The sequence below is a fragment of the Culex pipiens genome, chromosome 1 (assembly GCF_016801865.2).
Source record: "Culex pipiens pallens isolate TS chromosome 1, TS_CPP_V2, whole genome shotgun sequence".
Taxonomy (NCBI): Eukaryota; Metazoa; Arthropoda; class Insecta; order Diptera; family Culicidae; genus Culex; species Culex pipiens.
The window spans coordinates 68,791,569-68,806,907 of record NC_068937.1 but is presented as its reverse complement, the minus strand read 5'-3'; the positions used below and the strand labels follow the sequence as shown (position 1 = coordinate 68,806,907).

At 33.9% G+C, this 15,339-nt stretch overlaps 1 protein-coding gene across 1 annotated transcript in view; it reads right to left on the bottom strand.

The window, feature by feature from the left end:
- Positions 1-15,339, bottom strand: part of LOC128093327 (uncharacterized) — a 481,727-nt gene that overhangs the window by 122,040 nt on the left and 344,348 nt on the right. The window lies entirely within an intron of this gene.

Sequence of the window (15,339 nt, the reverse complement as noted above, 5' to 3'; positions counted from 1 at the left end):
CATAAACCACGTGGACACTTTAGGGGGGGGGGGGGTCTGGGGATTGTCCACGACCCATACAAAAAAGTTTTTTTTTGTATGGACAATTGTCCACGAGGGGGGGGGGGTAACAGATTCCCAAAAAAGTGTCCACGTGGTTTGTGAGATTTTTTTGCCCGTCGGGTAATCCATTGAAAACTTCAAATGGCCGTATCTCAAAACAAAATTTTGAAGGTTTAAGTATTTGAGATTACCTGTATTTGCTTTATTCGCCGCATCTGCTAGAAGCACTCGGGCGCGCTGATCAATAACTGCTACCTGGTTACCATTATCGTGTTAAAAATGATGAATCAACATGAATAAAACTGTGAAGCATGATTAAGGAGGAGGATTTCGGGAAAGTATGAAACTGAAAAATGTAAGAAAATCACAAAGATTAATCTGATTTATTATCTGATTAAGATCAACTTCAGTGGTGTTGATTTCGACACCGTCCGAACAATAATCTTTTTTTTTTGTTTGTCAACCATTTCGAAATCTTGGAAGACGATACAGCTGCTGTCCACATGTAGCAGAAGTATATGGTTTTGTTTTCGAAATTAAATGTACCAGAATTGAAAAAAAAATTATCGATTATTCAGATGAAACTGGCTCACAATATAAAAATAATATGTTCAATCTTTCAAACCGTAAGGCAGATTTTGGGGTTTTGCTGAATGGCACTATTTCGCTACCGCACATGGCAAAAGTTCTAGAATCCATGATAATTATTTCATCTACTACAGCCAGCTCTACATTAAATAAATCGCTTCAAATAAAGGAAATAATTTAATTAAGTGGGGAGGAATAAAGAATTAGGAAAAATATGAAAACAATAGAAAAATTATAATTTTTTTTTAAATATATTGTAAAAACGTTGTAGCATTTGCAAATAAATATTAAAAGTTCAAATTTTACTTAATATGGTTCGATGCTCGGGGCAAGACAGTGAGCAAGGGAGTTACCGACGACACGACAAGACACTCGGTGGAAAAAACTTTGCAAAAAGTGTTCCCCACCGTGACCCGTGAAACAACCGTGAATGTCCAAAGTCACGGTAAAATTGAAGGACCCCTCGTTATTTCGAAAAATAAACTTTTTTCGCAACACTGCTTGCTTGTAAATATTTATGTTTGGGAATCAGCTGTTTTTGTTGATTGTTTTTGAGAACGATAAAAGCGCCTTCGCGGGAGAGTGGCCACTTTGTGGTGTTGGCCAGGTACTACGTATACGACTTCCGGCGCCGAACACGGAAACGAGCAAAAGGGAGATGTCTTGGATAGACTTTCACGAGACGGATATCGAAATATTAACGCTTGGCCACGGTAACCGAGTTTTCGTTACACCAGTTTTGACTGAGGATGTGGAAAATGTTGGTTGTTGATGTGTCCGGTAATGGACTGGAATAAAATAGCCGCTTACAAAAATCTCGCCTTGGAGGTTTTCCTGCTGCAGGTGAAGACGAAGATCCGCTTGAGGTTGTGGATAGTTTCGATGAGACTAAAGTAGCACGGAAGCTTGAGCTCGAGTTTTCTTACCAGGAACCATGCCTAGGCCGCATCGTCCAGATTGGTCGCTTCCCGCTTGAAAAGATAGTCGTGCCGACGGAACCACAGATCGTAGGTCACCAGTGTGCATTGCGAGGCACGCCAGAACTTGCGTCGCATCGGTTTGAGCAGGAATAGGTGGGCCAATCTTCTCAAAGAGCTTGATCAGCAGGAGAAGGGCTTGCTTGAGATGTTTCATACATCCTGGTTCATGAAGAATCCTCGTCGCCAAATGATGTGTCCGTTCGTAGACGGGAATGAAATAGCCGAAAAAAGAAAGTGGAAAGTTACACCAGAGGCCTGACCGGCATATCTGTAAGTAACAGTTGTGACGAATGTTTTTGATCCGGAAAGGAGGGGGGATTGAACTGCAACAGAATGGGAAGAAGCTTACTGTACCGTGTTTTGGAACCCGTCGAAATGACCCTGCAACCTCCAAGGCAATAATAGTGATGGGTCCTGGGACTCACAGTAATGTCGACCTTGTAAGTCCTCGAATTCTGCTACGACAACTTCCGCTGCAAGAATAAGAAATGTCCTGCCGAAGATCTCAAGCCAAATTCGAAATGACTTCGCGTTGATTGGTTCCGGCTTATTGAATCTTCGGATTAACAGCTTGAAGTGCTTTTCGTTGTCGTTGTTCACCAATCACAAAATTTCTGAAAGAGTTAATCGAGAACATCTGAAACTGTTCTGCCGAAATAGGACCACCCTCCCCTGCGACGGTGCTACTTTTCTGTGAATTGTAGAGGTTAATTTCAGATCTGGGTTTGTTCAAAAATTACGTCCTTGAATAGGATGAAAGAGGGGGGGGGGGAGGTTGTCTAGGTTTTGTGACACTCCATGTTAAAGGTATAGGAAAAATGCGTGACGTTAATCCCGGAAATCTCTGGGCGTAGTACTTGAACAAAACCTCTTTGGCAGATTTGATCCTTTTTCCTTCCGTTACACTGATTTCCACGATTTTGACTTATTAGACAAACCTGCTTGCTCACTTCAAATCATTCAAACTAAAAGGCTTTTCAGTAGGGGGCCATCCATAATCCACGTGGACCAAATTAGGAAGTGTCCACGTGGTTTATGGACGGTCCCAAGCTGCAAATTAACTTTAATCTGATGATATGCCATCGTTAGGTGCCCGATAAAATTACATGTTATTAATCTAGTTTTTATTTCAATAATCAATACAATTAACCATTATTAGGCTCACTCTTTTGGATCATAGAATCGATCTTGTCCATGAAGATGATTACTAACAGTCACTAACAGTTCACGCACCAATCGGGAATCTTCGTGGATGAACTTTTGAACAGCTCCAGCTTCGGGAAGTGATGCACGTACTTGTAGATGGTCTTGCCCAACTTGGCACGCGAATCAACTCACCAATCTCGCCGCTACCACGAAAAGTTCCTATCGATCTTCTCCATGATCTCCTCTGGCATCTTGGGGAACTGACGCAACGGGGACATGCACTGCCACATGCGCCAATCGATCAGTTTGCACAACGTTGAACATTTGTCCGCAGCTGAACCCACTCGCATGCAGGACAATCTCGAAAATGGCACGCAGCAGAAGGGATGCGGTTTGGGTTACGTTCACCATGTTGGCAAAGCCCTGGAGTTTCAGGTGGGATCCGGAACGGGACACGCTTCATCAGCTTTTGCATCTCGAGTTCCTCCTCCTCGCGAACCGTTATGTTCCGGATCTCACCTGACGCGAAAACACGCGGAAAAGCGTCGTACTTGATGAGGCCGCTTTTCTCCAGCTGGGTGTACGTTTCTACGCCGTCCTTTCTCGTGATGATGTCCTACTTGTCCGGCGTGCACACAATAACCTGCGTTGCGACAATCTGCTGATGGCTCCGGTCAACTCGAACACGGTCAGATTGTATGTCCCAAGGCGTTTACCAAAGTAACTGACCATTTCCTGTACCAGCGATCGCATCGGCGCAATGCAGCTGATCTTGAACTCGTCCACGTTGATCGTTCAGTCATTGTTGATGTGCTTGTCGATCATGGTGAGCAGGACCACGTTCGTTTAATCGGCATCGTTTGGGGCGCAAAGCAGCAGATTTTCATCACTCTCGAGGGCCGACTTGTACAAGCGAATCTGGACTCAGTTGAGCGTTTTGAAGCCGGCGAACACGGGTTGCACGTACTACGCACTTGGGCAGCTTCTCGCTGACCATCCGTTCCTCTTCCTCTTCGAAGGATTACGGCTTCAATGCCGGCACGTGAACTTCTTCGTAACTCTTGCGCTGTTTGCGGAAACTTCTATTGGGCAACTGGCACCGTTTGTTGGCCATCAGATTGGATCTTTCGGTGAAGGCTAGTTCATCCAATTTTAGCACGGTTCGGCTGCCATAAATTTGCCCTCCGATGCCTTCCATGTTGTCGTCGTCCTGTTCCTTCCGACGGCATTGCATCTTACTTTTTCACCATCGTAATCATCCACCTTCTGCTTTCCCGTGTCCAGCTGGTGCAAGATCTTTGCCAGGACGGATCGGCCTTTATTTTTTCACGGATTTTGACCCCCTCACTTTTGCTCTGCCCTGGAAGTTGCTGTCCGCCAGTTGCAGCACAACCATCGTATTTCTCATTTTATTCTCGGTTCCGCCGAAAACTTGATGGGTTGTTGTCTCAAGCCGCTCTTCGTAAACAAAACAGGTCGTTCCGATGACCAAACACTTCCAGAAGCTTGCTGTAAAAGTAAAATAACATCTGTTACTGAGACCAGTTTCTTAAGATTTTACATTATATTTTACTTACTCAACAGAAATCCGAGCAGATCGTGCAGTCCGTAATTCGTTTGAGTGGCCACCGTGGCCTTAGAATTCCATTCCGGAATAATATAACAAAGTTGAGAAGGAATTCGACGGCGCTGCGAAACACGCGAAAAACAAACGAAAAATGACATTTCTCAATGTCAAAGTAGCAGTGCTGCTGATTTTATTATTTTTTTCAGGGAAACGTCAGTTCGATCGGTTTGACATTTTGAGTTCCAAAGGAAACGGAGGGGTAAGCCGATTTGGTGCCCACTTTTTGGAAGCGAGTGGCTTGTCGTGTCGTCGGAGTTACTCTTGTTACTCTAAGTTCCTCCCGTTTCCTCTACTTTGCTCCCGTTGCTCCGAAATTTTACTTTTGACAGTTTCCCATCTCATTCTTCTTGGTTGCTCTACATTCCTCCCGATTCCTCCCGATTGCTCCCGTTTGCTCTCGGTTGCTCTGGTTGCGTTAGGAGAAATCTCTCTGAAGAGAGCAAAAAATGAGAGAATAGCAAAACAACAAAATGACATTTCGTTGTTTATTTACACATTTTCCAGATTGAATCGACTCGCTCAAAGATATTTGACGAATATTTTCTGTTCCTAGTCTGTTCTTTTAACCCCTGGCCAGGTTGCCTGGCAAGATTGGCCATATTGCACTGGAAGTGTCCCGCGTAGACCGACGGCGGATACAGAATCGATGAAACCTCCGTAAAGAATCTATCGCATCTTCGGTACTTTTAACTCCCGGCGTACGGATATGTAGGCGGTAAGAGCGAAAGGCAATCCGACGGTGGCAACGACGGCTACAAAGTCGCCCGTGGCAAGTTGGTGCTGGTTGTCGGGTTGGGAAGGAAATAAAATGGCCTCCAGAGGCTGGTCGGTGTCCAGTTCCCGGTCGAAAGTACCGATCCGGAAACTGTTCGGCAATAGCAGCGGGGATTTGAACGAGAAGCAAGTTTCAATAAAGAAATGGACAAGAAAAAACGTGCTACATTCCAACCGCCAGACCATGTCCGCTCTGGTCAAACTGAGGCGTTGTGTAAGGCACCCTGGCGAATCCCTCAGCATCGAGCTATCACGTTCTGGTGGTTATGTTCGAAATGCTGCACATGAGTTGTCGGAGATTTCGCTGCTGGATTTGTGGCGCGGTGTGGCATCCACTAGGGCACCTGGCGTTGTGGGCAATGCCGAGGTCGGCGCGCATCTGGTCCCTACGGTTACGCTCGTTTCCTGCGTATTCGGTCCACGCTCCTTTTCGAACCATAAGTTTCTACCACATGATCGGTCGGGGCTATGATAGAACGATGCTGAAACTCCTTGACAATCTTGATTTTAATCTGGACGTTTTGCTTTACCGCGACTATTCCCTCAAGCAAATGGCCATTCTTGACGCTTCGGAACAGGGATGGGAATCGACTGTACGGGGCTAAAGGATTAGAGGACGCGGTGCTCTTGTACAAAAAAGCTTTGCTGAAGGATTGTGGGTAATTTAACTTTGAGTAGAGAGAGTTCGAGTTTGCACTAGCAAGGCCCAGGCTGGCACGAATCAACAAAACCCCACCCCACCCCTCGGAAAACCAACTTTAATTTATCAACACAAGAGTAGAATAATTACATTCACATTATATTACAACGTAATCTGTCAGCATATTACGATGGAAACACGATTTCTAGGTAACCTTTTCCGCCTTCAGCACTCGTGCCTGACCAACGGTGCACTTGTCCTTGGCCTTGGTCAGTACATCGGTTAGTACGGTCATGTCAGTTCAGTTCACTCAGATGTCCAAGGGTAGCTCTTGATATTGATGCGCCTCGCTCCATGACCGTTCCAACCTTGTGTTCCCGCACGGAACCAGATTCCCAAGCATGATCTGGCGGAGGAGGAAGATAAAAAAAATTAGATGAGCAATGCTCGAGTAAAATTGTGCGAAAGTTCCCCAGCCCGGTTGAAAATTCCTCCTTAATACTTACCAGAACTTAATGCTTAGATTGCCGAGCAAGACTTTCCGGCATAAGCAGCACTTTTTTAAATGTTTTATTAACAAAAACAAGAAAATGCAGCACTTTTTTAAATGTTTTATTAACAAAAACAAGAAAATAGTGCACTTTTAATAAGCACAATCGAAACGACAAAAACAGAAAGACATCAGATGCGAATGGAGAGAAACGTCAACAATGTCAAAAGTGACATTTCCGAGCAGCCAGATTGGCGTTTCTCTCGTTTCTCTAAATTTCTCTCGTTTCCTCCCGTTTGCTCCCAGAGCAACTCTCGTTTGTTCTGGTTTTTTCACTGTCTTGCCCCGAGGTTCGATGACACTGTAATCAGGACAAACAGTGCATGAAAAATTACCCAACAGATTGTTCAAGGTATAGATAGGTATTGATTATCTCAAAATCGTTTAAAGTTATAAATATAATTCATCTTACAGACCACCAGGTAGTAATTATTGATCAGCACGACTGAGTGCTTCTAGTATATGCGGCTAATTTAGGTAATCTCAAATACTCAAAACTTTAAAATTCGATATCTCTGGAACGAAACATATTCCTTTCTGTCGATATGTGATTCTTATGTAAAATTGGACGGGGAATACTGTTCAAATGGGCACAGCCCTGCAGTTCAACATCACTTACACACAGAGAGAAATGACAGCCCTACCACCTGTCAAAAACATAGTTTAATAAATATCATTCTTAACGTTGACTCGAAACGACACGCACGTTTTTTCTTTCGCTCTCCCTCTGTGAGGCTCCCGCAAGACTCCCAAGAGGTTATGGGCCCAGGCCGAGCCCCCGAGCGGAATTGAGGTTAGAATTTCGGTGGTGATCGTTTTTCGCGGAAAGTTTGAACGTAGAATCGCGTGGAGGCAAAGTTTTTTGCTCGTGAAAAGTGTTGCTAGAGATCGCGATGGAGTTTGCACGGATTGAAAAGCTCGGTAGTTCGAACTACAAGGATTGGGCGTTTGAAGTGAAGGCTTTTTTGCGACGCGAGAAATTGTGGAAATACGTGGATCCGGGAGAAGCCCCAAATCCGGTGTCGGATGCGTGGACGGCTGGAGACGAAAAGGCCCTTACCACGATCCAGTTGCTGGTGGAGAAAAACCAACGTTCTGTCATCGAAGATAAGCTGACGGCGAAGGAGACGTGGGATGCACTCAAGGGGCATCACAGCAAACTGTCTCTTGAGCAGAAGGTCACCACCATCATCCAGATCGCCAACCAGAGCTTCCAGGACGGCGACAACATGGAGACGTACATCGGGGAGTTCGAGAAGTTGTACGGCCGGCTGGACAATGCTGGAATAAAGATGGATGAGTGCGTCAAGGTGGCGCTGATGCTGCGTGGACTTCCGTCAACTTTCCGGCCGTTGATCATGGCACTCGGTGCGCGCGACGAGAAGGACCTTACGCTCGCTTTGGTTAAGGAGAAGTTGATCGACGAAGCGGCCAACTACAAGTCAACTTGCGAAGCGGAGGAGAAGGCGCTGAAGGTGCGTGTCGCTCGCCGGAAAGTGTTGATCTGTTACCACTGCGGCAAACCGGGCCATCGGAAGGTAGATTGTGAGGAATATTCAACGGAAGATGAGGAAGAGGACAGAGGGAAGAAGCACACACAGAAGGCTTTGAAGGCAACCGAAACCAGATCTGATGTAGAAATCACTCTTCTTGTGGCCAGCGGAGGAATCGACTCCAAGTCGTGGATTGTCGATTCAGGTGCATCATCACACATGACAAGTGATAGGAATGCGTTTGTAAGATTTGACGGAAGTGCGCGTTCAGTGATAACAACTGCTGACGGTCGAAAATTGCGCACCGCAGGCATCGGAGATTGTCCGATCGAGAGCATCGATGATCGTGGGAAAACGGTGAATATTACGCTGACCGATGTGATGTTTGTGCCGGAGCTGCAAGGAAGTTTGATCTCAGTCGGAAAGCTGTCGACCAAAGGAGTTATGACGACCTTCAACGGTGGAACTTGTGAGCTGACGTACGGCGATAGGGTGATTGCTAGCGCGGCAAGAATCAGCGGTCTGTATCGGCTCGGTAAGATCAGAGGCAGGCGCGATGTTTGTGCAGGGCAGAAGCATCGGCTGCCGTTCAGCAACCAGAAGCAGAGCCCAAGAAGATCAGCAGGATCGACCGCTTCGATGAAACGGTCGAATTCTCCGCCCGAGGAGGTGCTTGTACGGTTGAGTGGTTCGAAGTAATAAGTGTTTTTGACGAGGATCTCAGAAATCAGTGACGATTCAGGAGGAGATAAATGATGTTTCTGGAGGAGATGTAGGAGAAAATGTTCGGGGAAAGTCCGGTGCAGTAGGAACGTGAGGCCATGTTGAAGAATTCAATCGAACGACAGTACAGTACAGCTTTTTTTTTAAGTTAAGGGAAGTGTAGTGAAGTTGAGGAGGAGTGTTCAAATGGGCACAGCCCTGCAGTTCAACATCACTTACACACAGAGAGAAATGACAGCCCTACCACCTGTCAAAAACATAGTTTAATAAATATCATTCTTAACGTTGACTCGAAACGACACGCACGTCTTTTCTTTCGCTCTCCCTCTGTGAGGCTCCCGCAAGACTCCCAAGAAATACGATGGTGAGGTCAAATTTAAAAAATAAATAGGGCTGTTTTGAGATACGATCATTTAAAGTTTTCAATTGCGCAATACAGGCAGACAAAATATTTTAATCAAAATTTTGATCACGGAAATTGATTCTACGTCCAATTTCCTTCAAAATTGAGTCTAAGACCGACCCTCTAAGATTTGTGGTTCATGAGTTATCGTCGTTTGAAGATAGGGGTTTCGCTCAAAAATCACCAAAAAGTCGATTTTTTGGGAGGGTACAAACATGGAGGGGGTGGTCCGATTTGGATGAAATTCGGAATTTTTGCATGTTTTGATAGTCTCAACAGCTCTGCCAAATTTGAGCAGAATCGGAGATGGTAATGTTCAAATGCTGTTCCGCTTCAGATGGAATGACCCCTATATAAATAAAAGTTGAATTAATATGTTTAAATTAATTTAAACTGGTACTATTAGTTTAAATAACTGAATTTGATAAAATTATTTTACTAAGCTTACCAAAATAGTTTTAATAACTTTAAATTAGTAGTAATTATTAAAATTTAGTTGAAATTAGGTAAATTTTGTTAAATTAAGGTTAATTTAGAATAATTGAGTTAAATGTCAAGTTTAGTATAATTTAGTTAATTAGGTTAAATAAAGTTAAATTAAGTTAAATAAAGTTAATTTAAGTTTAATGAAGTTAGATTAAGTTGAAGAAATTCAGATGAATTCATATATAAGCAAAAATAAGTAAAATTTAGAAAAAAAAAATTAAATTTATTAAAATTTAGTTAAGTTTCGTTTAAAATTAGTTAAATATAGTAAAATTTAGAAAATTAGTAAAACTTGAGTAAAAATTTGGTATAATTTAGTAAAATTTAGTAAAATTTTGTAAAATTAAGTAAAATTTAGTAAAATTTAGTAAAATTTAGTAAAATTTAGTAAAATTTAGTAAAATTTAGTAAAATTTAGTAAAATTTAGTAAAATTTAGTAAAATTTAATAAAATTCAGTAAAATTTAGTAAAATTCAGTAAAATTTAGTAAAATTTAGTAAAATCTAGTAAAATTAAGTTAAATTAAGATAATTTAAGTTCAATTTAGCCATATTAGTTAAACTGAGTTAAATTGAGTTAAATCTAGTTAAATTTAGTTAAATTTATTTAAATTTAGTTAAATTTTGTTGAAATTTGTTAAATTTAGTTAAATTTAGCTAAATTAAATTAAATTTAGTTCAATAGTTCAGTTTAGTTGAATTTTGGTAAATTAAATTAAAATGATTTTAGTTAAGATCAGTTAAAATAAGTTAAATTCAGTTAAACTAAGATAAACTTAGTTGAATTTAGTAAAATTTGGCAAAATTAAGTTAAATCTTTTTAAATTTTGTTCAATTAAGTTGAATTCAGTAAAATTCAGTTAAATAAAATAAAATTAAGTTGAATTCAGCAAAATTTAGTTAAATTAAGTTAAACCAAGTAAATTTAAGTTAAATTAAGTTAAATTAAGTTAAATCTAGAAAAATTTAGCTTAACTTAGTAAATATCAGTTACATTTAGTTTTATTTATTAAAATTTAGTTTATTTCAGTATTTAGTTTATTTAGTAAGAATCAGTTGACTTTAAATTTAGTAAAATTCAGTTAAACTAAGATAAATTTAGATAAATTAAATTAAATATCACTAAAATTAAACTGAATAAAGTTAAATTGGGTTTGCTAAGTAAAGTTGAATATAATGAATTCAGTTAAATCAAGTTAAATTCAGATATGATTTTAAGATTGACTTCAAATTTAATATCCTTTGTAACTTTTCTAAATTTCCTAAACTGTCTTCCTTGACCTGATTAACAGTGTAAACTAACAATTTGTCGTATCCAATAAACCAACAAATTACAAATTTAGTTAAATTCAGTTAAACTTAGTTAAATTTAGATAAATTAAGTTAAATTTCACTAAATTAAATTAAATAGCTTAGTTTGCTTAGTATAGTTAAATATAGTGAATTTAGTTAAATCAAAATATATTTAAATAAATTATGTTGAATAAAGGGAAGATTGAGTTAAATAAAGTTAAATAAACTTAAATAAAGTTAAATATAGTTAAATAAAGTTATATACAGTTAAATAAAAATAAATAAAGTAAAATTATGTTAAATATTGCTAAATTTAGTAAAATTTAGGTAAACTAAGTTAAATTAAGTTGAATTAGTTTATATTAAGTTGAAATAAATCATTTCAGTAACATTTACTTGAATTTAGCTAAATAAAGTTAAATTTAGTTAAATTTATTTAAATTTAGAAAAATTAAAAAGCTGAATTTAACTAAATTTAATTAAATTTGATTGAAAATGGTTGAATTTAGCGAAATGTAGATGAATTTACTAAAATTTAGCAAAATCTGTAAAATTAAGTAACATTTAGTTATTTTAAGTAAATTTTCGTTAAATTAAGTTAAATGTAGTGAAATTAAGTTGAATTTAGTAAAATTAAGTTAAATTTAGAGAAATTAAGTTAAATTGAGTAAATTTTGGTTGAATTTAACTAAATTTAGTTGAATTAAGTATAATGAAGTTGAATAAAGTTAAATTATGCTAAATTTATCTTTATTTGAATAAAATTCGGTAAAATTAAGTTAATTTTTCAATTTGATTTTATTTATGTATAATTTATTGAAATTTTGCAAAAAAAATAGTAACAAATAGTTAAATTTATATAAAAATTGAAAAAATGCTAAATTTTGTAAAATTAAGTTAAATTGATGTCAATTTCGGTATTTGTTTTAATTAAGTTCATTTTTTTAATAAGTTTAATTAATTTCAATTTTGTTTATAGTTAACTTTAGTTAGAGTTGGTTACATTTAGAAACTAATGATTAAAATTGTTTACAATTGATTTTATTTCAGTTAAATTTAGTTATATTTTGCAAAATTTGTAAAATATAGAAATATTTTACTGTTTTTTATAAATTTTACTAAATTTAACTAAATTTTACAAAATATAACTGAATTTAACTACATTTAACTCATTGTAACTAAATTTAACTCATTGTAACTAAATTTTACCCATTGTAACTAAATTTAACTAAGTGTAAATAACAGTAACGAAATTAAAAAAAAAAAAACACGTTTTGCAAAATTAATTACTTTTCACTATAAATTGAAATTAAAATAAATTGACATCAATTTGACTGAATATAAATCAATTTAACTAAGTTTTAATCAGTTTAACTAATTATAAATCAAATAAACTAATTTAAGATAAATTAAACAAATTTTAGATCAATTAAACTGAATCTTATTAAGTATAAATCAATTTACTTCTACAAAATTTCACATATATTTTACTGAAATTAACTACATTCAACTGAAATAAAATCAATTGTACAACATTTTAATCATTAATTTCTAAATTTAACTAACTTTAACTAAAGTTAACTAAATTTAAATAAATTTCACTTAATGTTAACTAAAACTTACTACTAAAATTAACTGAAATCAAATTACTAATGTTAACTTTATTAAACAAAATTGAAATTAACTAAACTAAATAAAAATGAAGTTAAATTAAGTAAAATTAAGTAAAATTAAGTTAAATTCAGTTAAATTCAGTAAAATTGAGCTAAATTAAGTTAAATTAAGTAAAATTAAATTAAATTCAGTAACATTGAGTTAAATTAAGTTGAATTAAGTTAAATTAAGTTAAATTAAGTCAAATTAACGTAAATTAAGTTAAATTAAGTTAAATTTTGATAAATTAAGCTAAATAATTCAACTTTATTAAACTTAATTTGATTTTGACTGTTAAAAATTTTACTTGATTGAACTGAATTTATCTTTATTTAACTTGATTCATTTTTATTAAACTAAATTTACCTTAGTTTAACTTATTTTATCTTAATTTAAATTATTTGAACCTAATTAACGCAATTCAACTCAATTTAACTTATTTTAACTAAATGCAGCTTAACTTTACAAAATTTTACTAAATTAACTAAATTCAACTACATTCAATGTTAAAAGTTAAATTAGGATAAATAAAGATAAATTAAGTTAAAGTATGTTAAATTCAGATATATTAATTTACATAAAGATAAATAAATTCAAATTAAGATAAATAAAATTAAATTGAGTTTAATTATGTTGAATAAAGTTAAATTAAGCTTAAATAAAATGAATTAAGTTTGATAAAGTTTAAATAACTTAAATTAAGTTAACTTTCAATAGATTAAGTTAAATTTAGATAGAATACGTTAAATTAAGTTGAATTATGTTAAAATGAGATTAAGAATTACTTAAAATTTAGCTAAAAAAAGAAACTAAGATAAACTAATTTCATTAAACATAATTTAACTTCCAATAACTTAATTTAACTTACGTTATTTAAATTAAGCTTAACTTAATTTAGCTTTATTTAACGGAAATAACCCTTATTTAGCTAAGTTTAGCTTTAGTTGCATTTAGTTAAATTAAGTTAAATTGAGTTGAATTGCGTTAATTAGGTTCAAATAATTGAAATTAAGATAAAATAAGGTAAATTTAGTTAAATAAAAATTAATCAAGTTAAATAAAGATAAATTCAGTTCAATTAAGTTAAATTTGTGATAGTCTAAATCAAATTTAGTTTGATAAAGTTGAATTATTTAACTAAATTCACCTGTATTTAAATTAATTCAAAGTAGTTCAACTTAACTTACCTTAGTTGAGGTAAATTTATCTTAAGTTTACTTAATTTATCTTATTTCAACTCAAATTGTCTTTATTTTAGTTATTTATCCTAATTCAACTTAATTTTAATAAATTTAACATAAATTAACTTTATTTAACTTAATATAACTTAATTTAACTTAATTTAACTTATTTAACTTTATTTATCTAAATTTAACTTAATTTTACTTAATTTAACTTTAGTTAATTTAATTTAATTTAACTTAATTTTACTTATTTTTACTTAAATCAACTTAATTTAACTTAATTTAACTTAATTTAACTTAATTTAACTTAATTTAACTTAATTTAACTTAATTTAACTTAATTTAACTCAATTTAACTTAATTTAACTTGCTGTAACTTAATTTAACTTAATTTAACTTAATTTAACTTAATTTAACTTAATTTAACTTAATTTAACTTAATTTAACTTAATTTAACTTAATTTAACTTAATTTAACTTAATTTAACTTAATTTAACTTAATTTAACTTAATTTATTTTAATTTTACTTAATTTAACTTAATTTAACTTAATTTAACTAAATTTAACTTAATTTATTTTAATGTAACTTAATTAAACCTTTTTAACTTGTTTCTCTAAATTTGACAAAATTAACTTAATTTAACTTAATTTGACTTAATTTAACTTAATTTCACTTATTTTGACTTAATTTAACTTACTTTTGCTTAATTTAACTTTATGTTACTGAATTTAATTTTATTTAACTTATTTCTCTAAATTTGACTTAATTTAACTAAGTTTAAGTCTTTTTTTAAACTTAATTCATCTGAATTGCAATTATTTAACTTAATTATAACGTAATTCAAAAAAAATTTACTACATTTACATTTGTTTAACTTAATTTTACTAAATGTATCTGTATTTAACTTAATTTATCTGTATTAAACTTAATTAAACTTAATTCAACTTAACTTACCTTAGTTAATGTAAATTTATCTTAATTTATCATAATTAACCTTTATATATCTTAATTTTAATTAATTTTTCTTCAGTCTAACTTATTTTTACATAAATTAATTTAATTTGACTTATTTCGACTTAATTTAACTTAATTTAACTTAATTTCACTTAATTTAACTTTATTCAACTGAATTTAACTGAATTTAAGTTTATTGAACTTGTTTCTCTAAATTTGACTTACTTTATCTGTATTTAACTTAATTTATCTGTATTTAACTCAATTCAACGTAATTGAACTTAACTTACCTTAGTTTATGTAAATTTATCTTAATTTATCATTATTTAACTTAATTTTACTCAATTTATCTTTAGTTAACTTAATTTATCTTAATTCAACTCAATTTGTCTTTATTAAACTTAATTTAACAAAATTTAGCATAATAATACTAAACTAAATTACTAAAATTATGTTCAATCAATGTATAATAAGTTAAATTTAGTTAAGTTTGATTGAACTTAGTTGAATTTAGCTTATTTTTTTAAATAGAAGTAAATTTAGTTAAAGTCAGTAAAATTAAATTGAATTACGTTAATTAAGTTAAATTTTTTTAATTAGGATAAATAAAGATAAATTCAAATAAACTAAATTAAATAAAGTTAAATTTGTTTCAATAAAAATAAATTAGGTAAATAAATTTTAAAAAAATAAATTAAGTAAAGTTAAATTTTGGTAAATAGAGTTCAATTAAGTTGAATAAAGTTAAATTAAGTTAAATCTAGATTAAATTTTCAAAACAACCTATCCCTCATGGGTTTCC